Source organism: Macaca nemestrina, chromosome 2 (genome assembly GCF_043159975.1).
Source record: "Macaca nemestrina isolate mMacNem1 chromosome 2, mMacNem.hap1, whole genome shotgun sequence".
NCBI classification, from domain to species: domain Eukaryota; kingdom Metazoa; phylum Chordata; class Mammalia; order Primates; family Cercopithecidae; genus Macaca; species Macaca nemestrina.
The window spans coordinates 86326341-86338869 of record NC_092126.1 but is presented as its reverse complement, the minus strand read 5'-3'; the positions used below and the strand labels follow the sequence as shown (position 1 = coordinate 86338869).

The following is a 12529-nucleotide window of genomic DNA, read 5'->3' as shown; positions in this document are numbered from 1 at the left end:
AATCATAGGGGTGGTTCCCCCACGCTATTCTCGTGGTTGTGAATAAGTCTCATGAGATCTGATGGTTTAATCAGGGGTTTCTGCTTTTGCATCTTCCTCATTTTCTCTTGCTGCCACCGTGTAAGAAGTGCCTTTCATCTCCCACCATGATTCTGAGGCCTCCCTAGCCATGTGAAACTCTAAGTCCAATTAAACCTCTTTTTCTTCCCAGTCTTGAGTGTGTCTTTATCAGCAGCATGAAAATGGACTAATACAGCACAGCACTGGAAGCAGCGCTCAGTTAATTGGGCTCAACTTGTTCACCAAGATTGTTCGTCCTGGAGAATGCTTTCCCCATCAATTTTCTTCTGAAGGGACCACAGCTAGTACCTTTCAAGGCCTGGGTCAAAAGTCAGTAAGACTTCCTTCCCTAGTCCTTCAAGTCATAAAAATACTCCCTTCTCTTACCTCTCAAAACATTTATTACATTTTTTTGCAACTAAACACACAGTACTTTTTTCCACAGTAATTTGTAATCTCAGTTTCCATTTTCATTCGCATATTTGGCAAATAATTAATACTAGGCATTGGAGAGGACAACATGAACAGGAGAGGAATAGTGCTAATATTCATGAAGACAAAAAAGTAATTATTGGGTAATAGGCTTAGTACCTGGGTGATGATATAACCTGTACAACAAACCCCCATGACATGACTTTACCTATATAATAAATCTGCACATGTACCTTTGAATCAAAAATAATTGTTTTAAAAAGATGGAAGTTCAATGGGGGAAGATAGACTTTAAGTAAGTCTATTACACAGACAGCTATCTAGTAATAAACACTATACCAAGAAGGATAATGCCAGGTATTTTGAGGGGAGATTTAAGAATATGGAATTGGAATGATGATCTTCCTGAAGAATTAATCTGGAAACTGGGGTCTGAGATTGAGTAGGAGTTGGCAATTGAAAACCAAGGTATAGAATGTGCCAGAAGTAACAGGAAACCTAAATGCTGTGGAGGTTGGGGCTTTCCAAAGAAATCACTGTGAACTGAGAGAAGGGTAACCCATCAGACTGGAGAGGAGAAAGGATGTGACAACTCAAGAATTTGCTAGCCATTTTAGGAGTGTGAGATCTTATCCAAAGTATGATGAGAATCATTATAATCATACAAATGACTTGATCAGATTGCCCTTACACTTTGAGAGTGGAGGCTGTGTCTTTTGAATTGTTGGTTTTTAACAACCAGCCCCAGAACAATGCATTACATTGTAAGTCCTCAGAAAATATTTCTTGAATGAATGACCCATTAATTCATTATACTATTTTTCATCAATTAACACAACCCTCAGATTTTATTTATCCATCTGTGATGCTTGACCTCCGTGAAGGCATTAGCTTAATTAAACTTGCAGCCACGGAGAATGAAACATAGAAGAGGTGGAAACAGGTTACAGTACAATGGAAATTTCTCATCATGTAGGAGTGTGCACAGATATCCATACAGACTGGCAGCTAATTCCATTATTGTGTGGCAAAAAAGAAAATAAAATAAGATTCTAAGATGCCATAATAGCTTTTCTGACAACAAAAAGAGGAAAAGATTAAGGTGACAGCATTGTCTTCTGCATTACACAACTGAGTATTTCTGCTATAACCTTCATTACAACTAATGGCTAAATATTAGACAGATTCTTATTTTGTTATTCTGAAGAGAAGGGGGGCTGAAAAAATTAACATTAACTATATAAGTTTTACTTTCTATTTATTCTGAAACTATTTTCAGGTGTAATCTCCAAATATTAATTGTTACATCTAGAATCTACTTAGGAAGCCCGACTTCCAAATGAACAGGAAGACGAAGGGGGCAAGAGGGGCAAAAATCAATGAGACTGAGTGTTTTTCAAAAGTCATGGGCAACAGTTTTAATGTATATGTAAAATACCACAGGATACATTTTTAAAACCAATTGATGACCCTGTGATCCCACAGAAGAAAATGAATAATCACTCAAGAGCTCAGAAGAGACAGCCTGGTAGAGCTGATTACTTCCCTTGATATTAAGTTGATGCTTTTGTCTGGAAGGGGCCACCTTTGGGTCACAAGTCATTGCTTCCAGAAGCAACTTAATTATGCCTGTTAGTATCTTTATAGAGAAGTTAACACAACCTAAAAAGAGTGCTACATTCTCAACTCACTCTTTAAGCTTATTTTTGTTTGTAGTGAGTTGCTGATGCCTGGGAAGAGTGGAAAATTGCCATTCCTGGTTCCCTGCTTAATTAAAGTCCAGTTTAAAAAATCCCTTGTTGCCAGAGAATAGCTGTGACTTTGGCAGGGCCAGTGATAAGTCTGAGTATGGCCCTGTGCCAGGGTGTGTCAATCTTGACCCCTTGGAGGATGATCAGCAGAGAGAGGGTAGTTAAACCTTTGTGTCCATTCAGTCCCAGGCTTTTGCTGGAATTGGCAAATAGTGTAGTGACTATTGTTTAAGGAGTAGTTGTCTACTAGGAACTGGACTAAGACCACCAACTCCTTTCACATAAGGCACTAAACAGCAATAATGGTTTCCTGTCACTTCTGACCTGGCTTAGAGCTCAACCAGTGATCCAAAGGAGAAAGAATATCACACTAGCAATCTTCTTTATATATCTACATCGTTTTCTCCCTTCATATAAAAGTTGCATTAGTACTAATAAAAATAACAAAATTCAAAACAATGCCCTGTTCATAGGCCATTTGTGTAACACAAATAGTATATCAATATATTAATGTATAGAATAGAATATTAACAAGAATTTAATATACTCATGGAACATAAGTTGCCAAATAAAGTCACCATTTAAATTCAAATTTTATAATAGGGAGAATGGGATCATAAAGTTTTACAAATGAAAAAAGATCTTAAGTAATGATGAAAATCCCCAACAGTTATATTTTAAATCTTACTGTCTTATTGTTCATGTTCTACCTGTTTGAAATAACTTGTAGTAATTCCAGCATTCTCTGAGATATCACATTTTCTTCATGGAAGAAAATAACTCTAATGTACCTTCAGTAAATTATAACAACATAAATAATCCTAATACACTTGTAAGTCTTGATCAAATAATTTATCAAAGTGAAGTATATAAACTCCATATGAAATCACTAAAAAGCTTCAATTACTCTGTCTTTAATTAATGTTCAATTTTTGAATAGAATCATTCCTACCTTTGGAATTTTGTATGTTATTTAAAAAATTTGTCAATTCAAATAATTACTGGTTATACATTTTTTAAAAAGCAAAAATGAAGATCCCAGGCATTCACTACATAAAGAGGTTACATGTTTAGTTACTAACATCCAAGGCTAGAACATGAGTCGATTTTCATTTATTCATTGAATAAACACTTATTGATCTTCAGTTATGTACCAGGTACTGTTCTAGGTGATGAAGAGAAATACACTCAGCTCCGAACAAACCAGACAAAAATCCCCTACTACGGTGGAGGTTATACAGACTACTAGTACAGTATTCCTTCAAAACAAAAAACATTTTCCCTCTTAGATGGTGTTATTAAAGACCATGGCATGAAATATAGGGACTTTTGGCATCAATCTTGTAGTAACATATGTATTAGAACACTTGGCACAGTTAAACAGGTAATGAAACTGGTGACTTTTTCTACCCATAAGAAAAAGAATAGATAGTACTGTCACTTGTGTGTAAAGTGTTGGACAGTAATACAGATTTAAATTAGAAATGACAGATGCACTGACTTGAAACATAATGGTTGCTGAAGTGAACTTTAATTCCTTTTAGCTCTATAGTTAACTATGAAATTGCTCAAGTTTTATTTTCAAGGTGTGACTATTGTGACAACCATTGGTCAACGTTCTATGCTGTAATCACTTTTTCTGGTCAGTTCTGTCATGGAAGTGGTGGTTGTCATATGGAAAAAACTTATACCAATGATAATCTCAACTTGGATTTTATCAAATCAATATTACTTGATTACATGTTTGAACTTGTTGATCTTCCAAGCATAGAAAGTATTCCATATGACAATATGAGAGTATTCATTGTGACTATTTTTTAGAAAGCACCGACAATGTTCAATTCATTTTCAAACACTACAAGTAACCTCTTTTCTTCTCCTGTAGATCCACGATTCATCGGGTGTGTCAGGGAAGAAAAAAGAATCATTATGGTTACACAAAACTGATGACAAACTTTGGTATAAAAAACAGTATATCAGTTGGATGTTTCCCAATAGGCAGTTGTTGAGAACCATATATATACAAAAAGACTTTCATATCATTGCCTGATTATTTACTCTTTTTAGAAAGTGTCTGTGTTATTTCAATACAGGCAAAATATAAGAAAATCATATTCTAACAAAATATTTGCCCAAAATTCAATCTCCTCTCCAACTTCTGCTTTTGCTCCGCACACACTGCCACTCCCAAAAAAATAAATAAATAAAAGTAAGGAAGCAAACACATTAGTCTATCTATTTTCTAAATTATGCAAAACATATACAGAATTATAGGTAGAGGAAAGTTGATGACTATGCAGTTCTATTAATGAAGCACCAACTATAGCACCTCCAAAGAGATAGCATGGGCCTCAGCAGGTAGCTCTAATTGTAGGCATATCTAGCATTAGAAAAGTAGGCCACAGAAAAAGAAAAAGTTACTGTATGGCCTGTCACAAGTGAATTAATATCATGTACATAAAGTGTGGCTGGATACACAGTGAAAATACTAAAGTAAAATTTCTATACAAACCAGGAGAAAGTAAAAAAAGTACATATTCTTCTGTTTCATAAGTTAAATCAAAGTTTGTCCACTTAAAGCTAAGTCCTAAGATGTCAACTGCATTAGGTAAGTCTAGTCTCAGGCTGGAACTTAATTTCCTGTGATATATCACTGTGGTTTTTGAATTCACATCTGTAGTAGTAACCTAACTTGCATTTGTTCCAAAATGAATTTCATGCTCAACTTGTTTTTCTTAATTAAACTTCCTTTAGCAGTCCCTAATATGTGTATTATTAAAACTCATTAGTCCCACTCACAATTGCCTGTCATTTTTTTGACTACACATTCATATATTGAAGTGCTGTGTTGCTATATATAGGAAGAAAATTAAATAATAAATATGAAGACTTGAACGTTTTATGAGTGTCAGGATGAGAGAGTGCCGGCAAGGCCCATAAGGTTTCACACAAAAGAGGCATTACTGCTAAAGCTAACATGCTGACACATCTCTGATCTATAAAGTCTGCAGTAATGGCAGCAGTAAAGCGTTTTGCCATTGACTAGAATTTCTCTTACATGTAACAGAAATAGGCACAGAAGAGATTATACTGACTGTTATAAAAAGAATTCATATAAAAATGCCCCAAAAGTTTAATGTCTAATAATTTCAAATGCCTGGAATGATTCACTAGTTTTCCCTGACTTCACTTAAGCTTTGAGTTGACAGTCATTCTCTATCACACAGGTTAGCTACCAAATGGCTGTGGGGTTTTTTGTTTGTTTGATTTTACTTTGTTTGGGGGATGACTCCTGAAGGCAGAGATTATTCAGATCATTTTATACCAACATAGTAATGTTTGATATTATCAACATTATTTCATTAATAATAGAACAAAAGTGACCAAGCAAATGTGTTACTATTAAGGAATCATTTTTCTTAGAAACAGTTGGGAATGTTGCTATCCCACAGGATTATATGGTTAGCTACCTCATGATGTTTTAAATTATCTCTTAAAAAGCAATAAAAACCTTAGATTCATCATGAGTGTTCACAAATTTGATATTTTTCAATGGTTGGCAAATTTAATACGTCAAAAACTTGAATTTTAAATTAATTGAAAGTTGAGTTTTGTTCTTTTTTATTTCTCAATAAAGCAAAAGAGTTGGAAGATTTGCACTTGGAAGTGTCATGTGTTAAATTTCAACAAGTCATTTAAAAATAATTGCCCTTATCACTTTGTTTCTAATTAAGAGTGTGTTGCTAACTTCTTTTTAATGTAAAATAATATTTAATGTAGTTAATCATCTCAAAATCATAGAAAGAATCTATAGCAAATGTGTTAGCTTTTCGTGAATGTTAGGCCAGTTACAACACATAAAAGGTTTTTGAGGGAGAGGTGCAGCTGTCAAGCAAAACTCCAGTGAAAGAAACATCAGTTTTTCCATAGTGATAAGCTTAGGGGAATCCAGTGTTATTTCTTGTCACTTATATCAGAAACTGTGCTTGCAAATTTCCAGGGCTAATTGAGAGCTTCCATCTCTTCACCCCAAACTACCACATTTTGTGTTACTCTATAGAATATTCACAACTCATCAAGTCTACCATGTTCTTTTTAATAATTATGACCAAAACTATGTATCAGGTAAGATAGAGCTAAATGTAAATAATTTTCTCAGTGAACTCCTCAGGTTTTTCAATAGTTCTTAGAACAATCCGCTCTATTAGGGAGAGCATTTATCTAACTGGGTACCTTGCTCTTTGTTTACTGGCCACAATTTAAAAAAAATTTTTGGTGTGTATTTTGTATATACTTATTTCCATTGTTATTGGTTTTCCAAAGTGGATTTACTACCTACAATGTTTACCAAAGTTTTGTGTATGTACTGCTTGTAGAAACAAAGGATACAGCCCCTCCCAAGTAGATTATAACAAAGAGTAGTTCACGTTCTCCCTTTTCATTTTAACTGACAAAAGAGAACATAACAAGGGAGTAGAAAGGATTGTTTATTCTGACAGAAACATATTTTCCAGGCACTACAAAGGCACATTAAGTTAAGTCTTCCATTTTAACACTGTGGCACAAGCAATGACTACTGATTTAACGGTTTTGGAATATGCAAATCAACTTTGAAAAGGACCTTCTTTTTCATGTTTCACATTATCCATCTATTTTTCTATCAACAGCCATATTCTCTATTAGCTTAAAAAGAGAAATTCCAACCCACTTACCACTCACCGTCATTACTTATTTGCTATTACCACTTAAAGTTATTTGCTAGCTGTCTTTTAAAAATCTGTTTAAACTTTGAAAAATATTTTAAAAACTATTAGACAGTGTGACTGGGATCAGTGGCTAGACTGTGCCAGTACACAGAACGTCCATTCTTCTGCTTTCAGCCTGCACAAGAACCACGTGACTTATAGCAGAGTAAAAAGAGACTAACCTAGCTTCTCCGATATCTCCTTAAAACTAACAATTGGGTTTGGAGAAACTATTTATTATTATTTCTATAATCTCTAAATAATCTTATACGATGCCTACTGAAATAGGAAATATCTACCTTTTCTACTTAAGAATTCCTGGGAGACAAAAGTTTTACATTTTGCTATTTCATCTTTAAAAAACAAATCTCACATGCATGCTTCAAAATTAGATTTCAGATGCACACATACACACATCAATCCAGGGAGAAAGTCTGGTGAGACTAATCTTTCAATAGCCAGAATGTCGCATGTAACTGGAATTCCTGAAAAAAAGTACTAGAGAATGAGTGTGCTTCAGATGACATTGAAGAGTTGCCTTTTGATGAGTTCACACATAACAGACTTCAGTGGTAAAACCACAAAGGTACCTGCATACACTTTATAATCTGTAAACCAGAAATCCCTGAAAAAAGGTAACACTTTTCTTCTAAAGATTAAATCGTACAAAATGTATGTTTTATCTTTTATCTATCTCCACTTTATTACAAGGCATTCGAATGTCTAAAAGTTTAAAATTAAACGAATTGGCGTTAAATTAAAAAAGAAAGCCAACTAAAATTGTGATGTTGAAGTCTCAGATTCGTTAGCCTACTGAACACATTTATATACATCCCTCAAATAAATCAGTTCTTTGTATGCAATTGTTCTGAAGCTACGTGGACTCCAAAATGAGTTCAGAATAATATGCTTTTCTGGGTTCCAAAGCAACTTTTAGTTGCCTGAGTCAATTCATATTCACTCATTTGAGTGATTAATTATAGCTGCTGAAATTGATTTCCTTCTGCAAATAAAGATGAGTTTTTCTTGGGAGCTACAAAAGTCTTTTTAAAAAGAAAAAAATCCCTGAATTAAGCTGCAAGAAAATGTCTGGGAACGCGCGCGCACCGCTCAGTTGGAAAGAAAAGCCAGTAAGTGGCGAGGCAGGCAGGTCAGGGATGCATCAGAAACGCAGCCCTCTGCCTGGCGCACTGGCTAGCCTGGGCCCTCGGCAAAAAGCCTGCAACGTTTTCCTGGGCTGCACCAACTCGAAGAAAGTTACCTCGGACTTGTATTATGGAAAGTCCTGCAAGCGAATTACAAGATAACATGTGTGGCCAGTCACCCACTTCTACTGTCTCTATACGGTGCAGTGACCCTGTAACTCTTTAGTGTCTGGCTGAGAGAAGTGGGAAGTGGGAAGCGGTAGGAAGAGAGGGGTGGGGGAGGAGACAACATGAAAACAGCCAATTCCCACTCCAAAATATCCCCCTAGAAGCCACGACAGCCGCCGAAACGGCGGCCGAAGCACCAGCGATTTCTACTTGGGCTTTTCCGCTCTACATGCAGGTTGTCCAAGGCACCGCCGCCTCCTCTCCTTAAAGTAGTGCTAGGAGAAAGCACTGGATCTGGGAAGCATCTCCCAACTGAGAGATTTTCAATGCAAAGTTGAGAGCTTGGAGAGCTGCTTGGCTCCCCCACCGACGCCACAAAAATAAGGTTTTTAGCTCGATCTAGGTAGCTCCCTAGCGATCCTCCGGGGATGCGCGAGGTGGCTTTACATTCCCCTTTCTCTTCCCGTTTCACAGGCACCGCGTCCGCATCACCTTCCGCGCAGTGGCACAAAACCCTGTCAGCCCCCTCCCAATAAAAGAGCCACAAACTTACCCTCAGCAAGATAAATCCACAGAGGGAGACCCCTCATCTTTCCCCGGTCCCTTTGCAGTGATTCAAGGAGACCGTTTCTGCAACACTTCGCCGTCAAATTCAAATTCAAGCTGAAATGGTCAAAGTATTTACCAGTTTCTAGACGCTTTTTTGAAATCTCGAGCACCCAGTAATTCTTGTTTCAGGATTCACGACGCTTCCTTTTCTCTCTCTCTCTCTTTTTTTTTTTTTTTTTTTTTTTTCCTTTAAGCATCCGCAACCCCAGTTTTGCCCCCCCCCCCTCCTTTTTTATTCACCCACGGACACTTCCAAAACGTGTCGATTGATCCTTTTTTCTCTCCAGATGCAACCACGATCCAGAATCCTGGGGACCCAAAGCCACCTCCATGTAAATCCGACCATCAGGAAAGAAATACAAATGATCAAACAACGTTACTTCTTTCGGCTGCAATCAGATAATCCTACTAATCCAATAGATTTATCTCGATTGGAAATTGACCTCAAAAATGAATTCCCGGTGCTGATGTCCACAAGAACAATTTCATAACCCTGTTCGGATGATTGAAAAAAACTCTGGTTTCTTTCTTTCTTTCTTTTTTAAAAAATCGTTTTTGGATTCTGGGTGCACTCCTTGCAAAAAAAAAAAAAAAAAAAAAAAAAAAAATGCCGAGGACCCTGTTTTTACCCTAATACAGGTTTCTACTCCAAATCGGTGCAGGATGAAAAATGGTACAAAGATACCCCTAGTGGCTCCAGGCGATATTGCAGGGATCTCACTTTTTTTTCCCATCCCCTCTCCTCACTTTTTTTTTTTTTTTTTTTTTTTTTTTTTTTGCCCCTTCAGATAACTGACTACTGTAGTAGTTAAAGAAGGTTGAACTGCAATTAACATGAATAGTATATGACTGCTTGAATACAGCATCTGATGTTTCTTTGTTTTATGTTTAAAGACTGAATCTTCTGTGCTTCTGTCTCCTCTGGATTCTTTTTTTTTTTTTTTTCTACAACATTTTCCCCAATGGCAGTTAGTAGCTAAAATGCCAATTTGAGGCAACTCGGTGATTTCAAAGCAACTGTATTTGTTTCCTGAATAACTATCGATCTAGAAGAAGCCTCAATCATCCTGATATGCTGCTTTTAGAAAAACATTTAAAATTTTATTTCCTTTGAAGGACTATGATTGTGTGTGTGTGTGTGTGTGTGTGTATTCTTAGACAATTTCTTCTTATTTTGGACTTTTAGTGTTCATTCAGCAAAGCAAGTGATAGTTCCTGTACGCCTGTGGTCACAGAGCAAGGCCTAAGAGTCATTACATAGGCCTCAATGTTGCTTACCTGAATGCTTTGAAATTCAATGACCTCAAGATTAACCCTAGCATTTCGGACAGACTCCAGAGAGAGTCAATGCAAGGAATTTCAGGACTTTGTTTTCTCAAGCACTCTAATCACACTTTGAGGGCTTGAAACACAAATTGGGCCTAGTAAACTAGAGAAGTTGAATTCTCTTTCATGGTGAGGGGTTCTGTAGCTGCAAGGAGTCCAAGGTATTCTTTAAATGACTAAATAATTAAGCCTTTTTAGTGTACAAGGTGTTAAGGAGTCAAAAGACCTTTCTTCTACCACTGGTGTTGCTATTAATTGGCCATGTGACTTTGGGCCATCACTTTTTGGCCCACAGTTAATTTTTCTATTAACACTAAGGGGTAAACTGACATAAATCAACAAATATACATGTTCCTGGATGGGAGAATCAATATGGTAAATTAACCTATAGAACTAATGTAATTATTAATAAAATCTACTACAACTTTTTTGTGGAACCTGAAAAGTTAATTCTAAAATGTGTTTGCAAGGGCAAAGAGTAAGAAATTATCAATACAATCTGAAGAGCAAGGTTCAGGAAGTTCCCATACGAACTATTAAGGCTTAACATAAAATAACAGTAACTGAGGCAGTGCAGATTTGGTTCAGGGCTAGAAACTAGTCCAATGGAACAGAATAGAAAGTCCAGAAAAATATTCATGCATTTATGGAAACTTGATAAATAACTGGTGACATTAGAAAACACTGAGGGAAGATGACATATTCAGACATTGAATTAGCCACATGAAAAAATGATAATACAAGATTGCAACTTCACATGTATGTATGTTAAGGTGGGTTAAAGAACTAAAGATGCTGAGCAAAATTTTACAACATTTAGAGGGAAATCACTTTGTGATTTTGGATAGATGAGAACAGAAGGGTTTACTAAACAAGATAAAAAAACCAAAGTCCATAAAGAAATTATGTTAAATTTGATATATTAAAATAAAACAATTATATACATCCAATTTACACTCATAAAAGATATTTGCAATGCATATATCCAAAGAAGGATTATAATCCAAAGTACATAAAGGGTCTTATAAAAGATAAAAAATATGATAGGAAAGAATGGGTTAAGGAAATGAATAGTTCATTGAAAGAGCAAGATTCTCAATGTCCAATAAGCATCTGAAAAAGGTCCTCAGTCTCCCTAGTTATTAGAGAAATGAAATTCAAAATAATGAAATTTTTGTTTCCCAGTCATGAAATTGGCAGAAATTCACAAGTCCAGCAAAACTTAATATTGATGAAAATGAAGAAATTATGGAGAGTATATGATAGTACAAGTTCAGAGAGCAGTTTATCAATAGTTGAACATTCTTATATCCTATAATCCAGTTTTTCCACTCCTAGAACTATTCATTCCAGAATTATTTGAAACAGAAAAAAACAGTAGGAGGGAGAAATCTAAACACCTTTAGATAAATAACTGGACAAAATATTTATAGAATATTCATATACTGCAATAGCAGAAACGGTAACAAGAAAAATGAATATGACCTTAGCTCTTTGAGTTGATATACATTAATCTCAAAAAATATAATGTGGAGCAACAACAACAACAACAAAGGATGTCGTGGAAAGATGTTTATAGAATGATGCTATTTGTATATAAAATTCAAAAACATGCAAAATAATTACATCTATTGTATTTGATCAGATACACTTATAGAGCAACCTATATCAGCAGGCATGATAATTATAAACATGGTATTCAGGGTAGAGGTTACTGTGGGGAGGGTGCCAAGTAAGTGAAATTGGAAAGGCATCACCAGAAGCTTCAACTGTATCTATAGTGCTCTATTTATCAGCCTGAATCTTGAGTACACAGGTGTCTACAATATTACTATATAAATTGTTTATATGCTTTAAATATTTTATTTTAATTAAAGATTTAGACTACATGATTTCCGTGAATCTTTACCATATTATAAAATTTTCTCATTAAAAAATGTGTATGTGAAAAAAATTATGAAATTTCAATATTTCATAACGTGCTTTTTATATGGAGTTTTTTTTTAAAAACTGTACTACTGAATATTTCTAAGAAGTGTAAATGGAATGGTGTTTATTTATTTCTATAACTGATAATAGAAATCCTAGCTAGGAAGCAAAAATTACCACCTAAATGGGAAAATGTGGTTGAAATTGAAAATATATATATATATAATCCTCAGCTAGCTCTTTCTTGTATTTTCCTTTGATCTCACAAATAATAACGGGGCCTTTGAAATTGTGAAACAGTCAATCAACTGATTGATTATGTTCAGTCTGAGCAGTTAACTATAAACTACCAAAGCCAGTGCAG

General features: G+C 35.4%; 1 protein-coding gene across 16 annotated transcripts in view; it reads right to left on the bottom strand.

Moving 5' to 3' along the window:
* The window catches only part of LOC105490003 (neuroligin 1), a 926407-nt gene that overhangs the window by 717664 nt on the left and 196214 nt on the right, over window positions 1–12529 (bottom strand). The window contains exon 1 of one of the 16 annotated variants that reach the window (XM_011755193.3): window positions 8855–9506. The exons of the other annotated variants lie outside the window; for them this stretch is intronic. The gene's annotated coding sequence lies outside the window, so the exon portion shown is untranslated. Of the gene's footprint in view, window positions 1–8854; window positions 9507–12529 lie in introns of those variants that run through there. 16 annotated transcript variants of the gene reach the window in all.